This window comes from Nomascus leucogenys, chromosome 5 (genome assembly GCF_006542625.1).
Source record: "Nomascus leucogenys isolate Asia chromosome 5, Asia_NLE_v1, whole genome shotgun sequence".
In the NCBI taxonomy this organism is placed as follows: Eukaryota; Metazoa; Chordata; class Mammalia; order Primates; family Hylobatidae; genus Nomascus; species Nomascus leucogenys.
The window spans coordinates 54,626,360-54,635,877 of NC_044385.1; the positions used below are offsets into that span (position 1 = coordinate 54,626,360).

At 47.2% G+C, this 9,518-nt stretch overlaps 1 long non-coding RNA gene across 1 annotated transcript; it reads right to left on the reverse strand.

Annotated features, from left to right (window-relative positions):
• Positions 1 to 2,887: 2,887 nt before the first annotated feature.
• Positions 2,888 to 4,400, reverse strand: LOC100587437. Its single transcript, XR_001115723.1, has 3 exons — positions 4,350 to 4,400; positions 3,400 to 3,452; positions 2,888 to 3,136 (listed from the first exon to the last, which is right to left on the reverse strand). It is a non-coding gene; the product is annotated as an uncharacterized LOC100587437 (long non-coding RNA).
• Positions 4,401 to 9,518: the final 5,118 nt, after the last annotated feature.

Here is a 9,518-nt window from a genome sequence, read left to right on the forward strand (position 1 = left end):
ATGTATGTACAGCCAATCTCACTAAGCATAAATCTCAGCATCTCCCTTCTGTCTCTGAAGTGTCTGCTTTAGTTTCAGCCAGAGGCTCCACTTCCCTGCCTGTAGGTTGTAACCCTTTTTTTTGAGATAGAGTCTCTCTCTTGTTGCCCAGGCTGGAGTGCAGTGGTGCAATCTCGGCTCACTACAACCTTGACCTCCCAGGTTCAAGCGATTCTTCTGCCTCAGCCTCCCGAGTAGCTGGGATTACAGGCATGTGCCACCACACCCGGCTTATTTTTGTATTTTTAGTAGAGACAGGGTTTCACCATGTTGGTCAGACTGGTCTCAAACTCCTGGCCTCAAGTGATCCGCCCACCTAGGCCTCCGAAAATGCTGGGATTACAGGCGTGAGCCACTGCACCTGGCCCATGTTGTAACCCTTTATAAGAAAGAAAGTTCTCCTTTTTTAAAATTTAAAGATATCAATAATTTTAAGTAGACACCCCTATAAATTAGGGGAATATCTAGTTAGTAGATAAGAGATTCGCAGATAAGAGCAACCAGATTGTAGAGAGTGGTAGAACCAGAGGCATACGTCTCTGAAGACTGGGGCTCTGCATGGATTCTCCATGGAATATGCCGGGAAATACTGCCTGCAGTCACTGATTCCCAAACTCAGGTACTGATTTGAATGAGAATCTTCAGAAATCCCTGGAGGGACCAAAGGTGCCGAATACATCTAGCCAGCGATCTTCCTGGGCCCTGGGTGTCATGGCAGTCTAAACAGTGGTTCTTCTTTTTGGTCCTTCTGGTCTTGGGGCCAAGCCCAGTCCTGGCTAAAGCAGATACAGGCCACTGAAAAACTGAAAAACCGATGGTTGGGTCCCCACTGCCTTCTGCACCCCTTCTGTGCAATGTCCTACGCTCCCCACCTTATCACCAACATCAGGCTGAGGGTGCAGGGGAAGCAGCTGCCCATTCTGAGACCGAATGTGGATGGAGAGGCGTGTTCCCAACATGCTGGTCCTGGTGAGAGGCCTAAGACTTGTTAAGTCCCTGATCCCTGTTGTCCCACAGGCAGGACTTGCCTGTCCCTATCCTCTCACCACCTCTAACTATCATGCCCATTAGACTTCTCCCTAGATGGGAGAAGATGAAAGAAGAGGTAGGGTTGCCAGAGCAAGACTCAAGGTAGAAGACTTCTGGCCTTGTTAGTCCTTGACCAACCTCCCCAGGAACCTTTCCCGCTGCCACCATTGGTCCAGTCTGTGGGGTCCCTGCCATCCAGAGACTGACCTCAACATGGTTTTCTCTCTTCTACCTGGAGTCCTGCCTTCTAGCTGCCTCCAGAGAAGCATGCAAGTCCTTTTGTTTTGAGAGTTTAGCCACTGGGCATTCCTGCATTACCACCTTCTCCACTTCCACTCTTGCCCCTACAGTCTGGCTCCATACAGTAGCCAGAAAAATCTTTTTAAAACACAAGGCATGCTTGAAACTTTCCATTTTCCAAGTCCCCTCCTAATAGTGAAGAACCCTGACTCCCTCCACATCGTTGCTGTGACCCCTGCCACCCCCCAACTCCATTCCAGACACATTCATCTCCTCGCTTTTCTTTGACCATGTCAGGTACACGTCTACGTCAGGGCCTTTGCACTGCCATTCCTCCTGCCTGAAATACTCTTTCCCTATTTATCATCAGGTGTCACATTCTTACCTTTTTTTTTAGGTAAAATGTCAGTAAGGCCTTCCCTGAACACCTGATGCAAACTAGCAACCCACTCTTACCTCTTACAAGGAAGTGTAGGGTAGGGAATGCTTGCTTTATTTCCCCATAGCACATCCCACCATCTGACATTTTGTGTGTTTACGTGTTTCTTTGTTCATTTTAGAAAGTAAGCTCTGTGAGGACAAGGCTTTGTCTGTTGGGATCACTGCTGTATTCCCAGGACCTAGATCATGGAAGTGCTTAATGAGTCCTTGTGAATGACGAAAAGAAGGAGTAAATCAATTGTAAAGTTCCAGTCATCTACCACAGTTCCCACGGGAGCTGTTTCTGGCCAGTGATGACACATAGCCCACTTCCCGCTTGGCACTTCTTCCCCACCCCCTTTCTCAAGTGGCCCCCATGCTTCCTAGGAGCTCACCAAGTTCCTCAGTAAGAAGCACTTCCCAGGCACCTGCAGCCCCCCTCTGCCTCCTCCCCCACATCTGGCATATTGTCCAGCAGTTGTATTGTGCAGACACACGAGGCAGTCAGCCATGCATGTGATCACAGATACAAGCATGACTCCTGAATTGACTCCCATGGGGTGTTAACTCCTGACAGGGTAATACTGGAAAGACAAAAGCAGCTGGGCCTGAAATGGTCTGAATCCCCCTCCTCGGCCCTTTTGCCTCAGGTGGGGCAGGAGCTCAGAGGGCTTCCTTGTTGGCCAGTCTGTCTCAGGAGCCTGCCTCTGAGGCTGGGGATGATCTGGACGAGCGTGTCCTGTGTCTCTTGTATGTCACTCCTTTCTATTAGAACTGTACTTTGATTCTAATAAATTAGAAGAAATGTCTAGCCATCCACCTCCATCAGAATATGTTTTATGTTTTATTTTTATTTATTTTTTTTAGAGATGGAGTCTCACTCTGTTGCCAGGCTGGAGTGCAGTGGTGTGATCCTGGCTCACTGCAACTTCCGCCCCCGGGTTCAAGTGATTCTCCTGCCTCAGCCTTCCAAGTAGCTGGGATTACAGGCATGCACCACCACGCCTGGCTAATTTTTGTATCTTTAGTAGAGACGGAGTTTCACCATGTTTGCCAGGATGGTCTTGATCTCTTGACCTCGTGATCTACCTGCCTCAGCCTCCCAAAGTGCTGGGATACAGGTGTGAGCCACCGCGCCTGGCCTGTGTATTTTTTTTTTAACACACACATAAATCTAAAGCAAAGGGTATGCCAAGATTCAGCTGGGGCCAGGTCTAACCCCCACTCTGAGCATCTCATTAGCTTCCCATCAGTGGAATACAATGGAGGCATATTTCACTTGGTCTGGTAATGTCCTCCTGGGGTGATGAAAAGGGGGCATGTTGGCGTAGACAGCAAAGTCATCCTCCTTCTGGGGGGCCAGGTTGATCACATTGGAATATGTGGCATCAGCATGGCAGGAAAGATCCTTTAGAGACAGAACCCTGGTTAGAGGCAGATGGCTGGGCACCAGGGACTTCCAAAGACAAAACCAGGCATTGGGCTGTCCCTGCAGGACAGCAAGTAGAATGCTGAGTTCTTGCTGCACAAGCCCTACATCTCAGTTTTCAGAGACATTTCCTCCAGATCTGCCCCCCGCCTCATCCCACCACCCTCTGTGTGGGGTCTAGGTAAGGAAGCAGCAAGAAGGCCAGGAGCCCCCCTCTACGTGCGACTGGACTAGTTTCTTACCGAGGACTTGTGGGGAAGGTTGGTCTGATGCCTCAGTTGTTTCTTAAATAGTCCTAGAAAAATGGATAAACTCAGAGTCAGTCTGAGTTGGGTTAATAACCATCTTTACTTGGTTGTTCGCTGGATTTAGGGCTTAACTTTGAAATGCAAAATCCACCACACTCAGCTCATTGGGCCTCTGAGACTAAGTTAAATTCCCAGGAAGACACAGGGGAAATGAGTACACTTTATAATTTATAATTTTGTTTATTATTTAAAAGAGATTATTTGGCATCAATATTTCTTTTAGCTGAGGCATATAGGCCATAAGCATATGTGCAGATGGCTTATACTATATATAGCTTTCAGCATGAAGAACTTGTGTGATGAGTAATTCTTATTGCTGTGTACAGAGTCCCCAGCAAGTCTAGAGAAGAGGTCTTATCTTCACATCTCCTTCATGTTACCCTCCCACTACCTGTTTCCCTCCCCGACAAGGCTGCCCCATAGGAAAGACACCCCAATCTCTGCCCCCAATTCCTCCTCTCTTCATTCCCAGTTCCAGGGCCAGCTTGTTCAACTCACTCTCGTGCCTCCATTTCTTCAGGGTCATGGACAAGAGACCCACCAGGGGCAAGATGAGGGCTCACTACAGCAATGGAGCCAGAAAGGGCTGTGGCTGCTGTGCTTAGGCTGAGGGAAGCAACTAAGAGACATGAGGACCATCCAGCTGCTCTGGCTGGCTTTGGTGACCCTCCACAAAAGTTCCCTGGGGCCTCCTCGCCCATGTAGGAGCTCTCCCACTTCCAGGCTTCCACCTCCTTAGTGGCCAACCATCTCCTGCCTCCATTTTAGCCCCTCTCTTCAGCTCTGGCCTCCATAACCATGGCCCCACTCACACCAATCCCCACAGATCCCTTCCCCAGGAGCCCACCTTCCTCCTTCATGGATCCAGCCCTTCTCTCACCCACCTGCTGAGTCCTGCAGTGTTAGTCTCTGGCTTCAGGGTGGTGATGTTCTCTGCATAAGGGGAAGGAGAGGAAAGTAAAAAGAAGGAGATAGGAAGGTAATTCTTGCACACCTATGCAAATGAGCTCTGCAGAATCCTAAATGGTAATATTAGCTACTGTTTATTGTGAACTTAATATATACTGGGCACATTCATTATCTTGTTTAATCTTCATGTATAGACCTGAGATAGAAACAATCATTATTCCTATTGTACAGTAAAGAAAAACAGCTCTCAGGGATCACACTTGCTCAGGGTCATAGGGCTGGTAAGTGGCAGAGTTTGGACGTAAACCTCCATCTCTCTGACTTTAAGTCATGTGTTCATACACAGTATATTCTGCCACCTCCATGTGACTGTTTCACTCCAGAGCTCTACCATTCTTACTAAGGATTAGCAGATATGACAGGAGGTCCAGAAAAAGAGATAACCAAGATGTGCAGTGCTAGGTACCTGGGGGAGGGGCATGTGAAAGGGGTTGACAGGATCAGGGGTTGAGAAAGGGGTTGACAGGGGGCATGTGAAAGGGGTTGACAGGATCAGGACATAAGCAAGGCCAGTAGAGCTACGACTAGGAAGAGGTGGCAGGCGTGAGAGCCTGCCCATGCTCTGGTGGGGAAGGGGAGAATTATTCACACCAGGAAAGAAATTCTTCTACTTTGTAGACACAAAGTCCATCCCCTCTCCAGCCACATCTGTCTGTAGATTCTCAGAGCTAGAAGGAATCTTAAACCCTCCCATTGTATAGGTGAGGAATCTCAGGGGAAGGCACTTGCCCGAGGCAAGTGCTGTAGCCAGGACTGGAGTCAGGCATTTTGACTCCAAACCCAAAGCTCTCTTTACCTGCAATCAGTCTCCTTCCTGTTTCTTCCCCATAGAGTGGAGCTGCATGATTCAGCCCTTATAGCAGATAGCACCTCTCAGGCCACATGTCTTGGGGAGCTGGCTGTGCAATGCAGAGACTGCGGCCAAGGTGGGGTGGGGGGAACCCATTGGATCACTAGGGCAATTTACTAGCTACCTTGGATAAATAGCATCTGGGAACACAAGTACCAAATTTTACAGCCTTTAGGGGCACCAAGGCCAGATGGAATCCTGTTGGGTATCCTAACAGCTCCCTTCCTTTCTGCCTTTTTCCCTGTCTCCCTTCTGAGTGAGATAGCTGACCTCACCAAGTTTCCCTTTGACAGCTACTGGATGGAGGGTAGGAAGGGGTCTTGGAAACCAGACCTTTCCAGTGCCCATGGCACCAGCTATGAATCATGCAAGATGAAGCATCAAGTCACAGGGCATGATGTATGGGGGAGTGGGGTGGGGCAGATAACACACATAAGCCCTGAGCAATGAGAGGGGAACTTGGATCTCCAGCTAGGGGAGGCTGGTGGGAATGGAGCACACCTGTTTACAGCAAGGGGGAGATAGCATGAGTGTGTCTATCCAGGGCCAGAAAGGCAAGTACCTATCCTGGGCAGGCAGAGGAGGTGGGTAGGGGCAAGAAGAACAAAGGAGGATGTCATGAAAGTGCCTGAGATTTAAAGTCCAGTTGTAGCAGGACGAGCCGCAGACAAAACCTCTCAGACACTGAGTTGTAGAAGGAAGGGCTTTATTCAGCTGGGAGCATCGGCAAGCTACTGCCTTAAAATCCAAGCTCCCCGGATGCACAATTTCTGTCTCTTTTAAGGGCTCACAACACTAAAGATTTCACGTGAAAGGGTTGTGATTGATTTGAGCAAGCAGGCGGTACGTGACAGGGGCTGCATGCACCGATGGTCAGAGAGAAACAGAACAGGGCAGGGAGTTTCACAATGTTCTTCTATACAATGCCTGGAATCTATGAATAACATCGGTTTCTAATTTATGAGATGATTTTTAACTACTGGGTTTAGGCCGGGCAGGCCCAGGCCTGGTTTTGGGCCTGGCGCCGGGCTGCCTGTCTTTGGTTTTACTTCCTTGTTGTTTTTTCTTTTTTTTTTTTTTATTATTATTATACTTTAGGTTTTAGGGTACATGTGCACAATGTGCAGGTTTGTTACATATGTATACATGTGCCATGTTGATCTCCTGCACCCATTAACTCGTCATTTAGCATTAGGTATATCTCCTAATGCTGTCCCTCCCCCCTCCCCCCACCCCACAGCAGTCCCCGGAGTGTGATGTTCCCCTTCCTGTGTCCATGAGTTCTCATTGTTCAATTCCCACCTATGAGTGAGAACATGCGGTGTTTGGTTTTTTGTCCTTGCGATAGTTTACTGAGAATGATGTTTTCCAGTTTCATCCATGTCCCTACAAAGGACATGAACTCATCATTTTTTATGGCTGCATAGTATTGCATGGTGTATATGTGCCACATTTTCTTAATCCAGTCTATCGTTGTTGGACATTTGGGTTGGTTCCAACTCTTTGCTATTGTGAATAGTGCCGCAATAAACATACGTGTGCATGTGTCTTTACAGCAGCATGATTTATAGTCCTTTGGGTATATACCCAGTAATGGGATGGCTGGGTCAAATGGTATTTCTAGTTCTAGATCCCTGAGGAATCGCCACACTGACTTCCACAATGGTTGAACTAGTTTACAGTCCCACCAACAGTGTAAAAGTGTTCCTATTTCTCCACATCCTCTCCAGCACCTGTTGTTTCCAGATTTTTTAATGATCGCCATTCTAACTGGTGTGAGATGGTATCTCATTGTGGTTTTGATTTCCATTTCTCTGATGGCCAGTGATGTTGAGCATTTTTTCATCTGTTTTTTGGCTGCATAAATGTCTTCTTTTGAGAAGTGTCTGTTCATGTCCTTTGCCCACTTTTTGATGGGGTTGTTTGTTTTTTTCTTGTAAATTTGTTTGAGTTCATTGTAGATTCTGGATATTAGCCCTTTGTCAGATGAGTAGGTTGCAAAATTTTCTCCCATTCTGTAGGTTGCCTGTTCACTCTGATGGTAGTTTCTTGCTGTGTTTTTTCTTAAAGCAGGTACTGAGTATAAAACAATATAAAACAATATGAGAGGGTCTCTCTCTTCCCTCACAGTGACCTGGGTCTCAGACACTTCCTAACTGTGATCTTAGGACAAACACTTAGCTTTTCTGAGCCTCATCTGTGAAACAGACAGAATATGAATACCTACCTCATGGAGTTGTTTAAGAACTCAGTGATCAGACTATTATTCAACAGTAATAACGAGCCAGGCACAGTGGCTCATGCCTATAATCCCAGCACTTTGGGAAGTCAAGGCAGGAGGACCGCCTGAGCTCAGGAATTTGAGACCAGCCTGGGCAATATAGCTAGACCTCGTCTCTATTTAAAAAAAAAAAAAAAAAAATCCAAAAATTAGCTGGGTGTGCTGCTGCATGCCTGTAGTCCCAGCTCCTTGAGAGGCTGAGATAAGAGAATCACTTAAGCTAGGGACGTCAAGGCTGCAGTGAGCCATGATCACACCATTGCACTCCAGCCTGGGTGACAGAGCAAGACCTTGTCACAAAAACAAACAAACAAACAGAAGACAGGAATAACAACCATTTGTATTGGTCTGGTTTTCAGTTGGTCTTACCTGAGCAGAGTAATTGGGTGGGACTGTCCAGGGAGGCATTGCTGGCTCTCCAGTACTGGAACCTACAGTTGGTCCAATTCATTTTGCCAAAGGGTCCATCCAGGAGGTTCTGGTTCCAAGTATTGAGATTCCCAAGAGAAGTAGATCCCCTTAGCTAGAAGCAGAGTTTCTCAGAGGCATTTAGCAGCAGCTGGTGGACACAGGACTCAGGGAGCTGGCCCCCCTCTTCCCCTCCCTGTCTTTCATTCCTGCATGGGAACCTGTCAGATGGGGAGATTGTTAAAATCTCACCACTGGAGGGGAGGGCCTCAAAGGCCATGGAGACAGCACCTCTCTCTTAGTGAAGGCATCTTCAGATAGAATTCAGCACAAATCCAAAGGTGGCTCTCCAGCCCCTATCTGTCACATCGCCCTCTCATCTATTAGTATCTGAAGTTACCTTGATCATTTATTTGTTTACTTGATTATTGTCAGCCTCTCATCACATGAATGTGAGCTTCATAAGAACAGAGACCTTATCAGTTTTGGCCAACATTTCATCCCCTGTGTCTAGAAAGTGCCTCATGCAATGAACAGGTCCAATACATACTTCTTCAATAAATGAATGAATGAATGAATGCCAAAGACTCCTTTATAAAAGCCAGGGTCACCTGACCTCTGCCAGAATTTTGGAGAGCCTACACCACAGACTTTTGAACCTCTTAGCTGATGACAAATCTTTAGCCTTCAAAGCAGAAATTGATTTGAAAGAGCCCAAAGTACTCTGGTAAAGTAGGTGATATTGAACTGGGTAATGTCAATTTCAGAAAAAGAGGACACGTGCCTATGAAACACCAAGAACAGTGTCCTGGGGTTGGGGAGGACACCTGCCTGGGTTTGGGTGGCCAAGGGGAAGAAGGAAGAGAAACAGCAGGGGAAGATGCTGTCCCACAGCCACCTCCACAGGTGTTCACTGGCCTCAGGCGCCAGCCCTGCTCAGGGTGAGAGGCGAAGAGGGAGGTGCGCTTAGGGCCAAATGAAAGAGGATCTGCCACCATCTCCTCCCCCAACTCCTACCACATCCTAGCAAAGAGAGCTGCAGGAGCAGTCAGGAAATCCCCTCTCTAACAAGGCAAGCATTGGAACCAAGAGCCCAGGTGGCACAGATGAGTCACTTCACCTACTTGGACTCATTTCCCCTATTTGTGAAATGAAGCAAGGATGAGAAGAGGAACAAGACGTGATCAAGAAAAAGGTGAATGTTTTCACAAGTGCGTCTCATTGCCCCCTTCTGTTGTCCCCTTCCACATGTCACCTGGTACATTGTACATTTCTTCTAACAATTGTGTTATTGGCCAGGAAATACAGATAATTCTTTTAGAGAATAGGTTTTCTCAGTGTTAAAATTGTTTTTATTTTTAATTTTGTAAGGGGAGGACATCATCACCTTTTCCGTTTGGGACTTTTGAAGTTTTCGTTTCATTAGGTCACATTCAGATGGTTTTAGAATTCAAAAGGTACAAAAGGATAGTCCTGGAAAAGTTGCTCATCTTCTCTTGACTGCAGCCATCTAGTTCTCCTCCCTGGAGGAAACCAGCGTGCCTA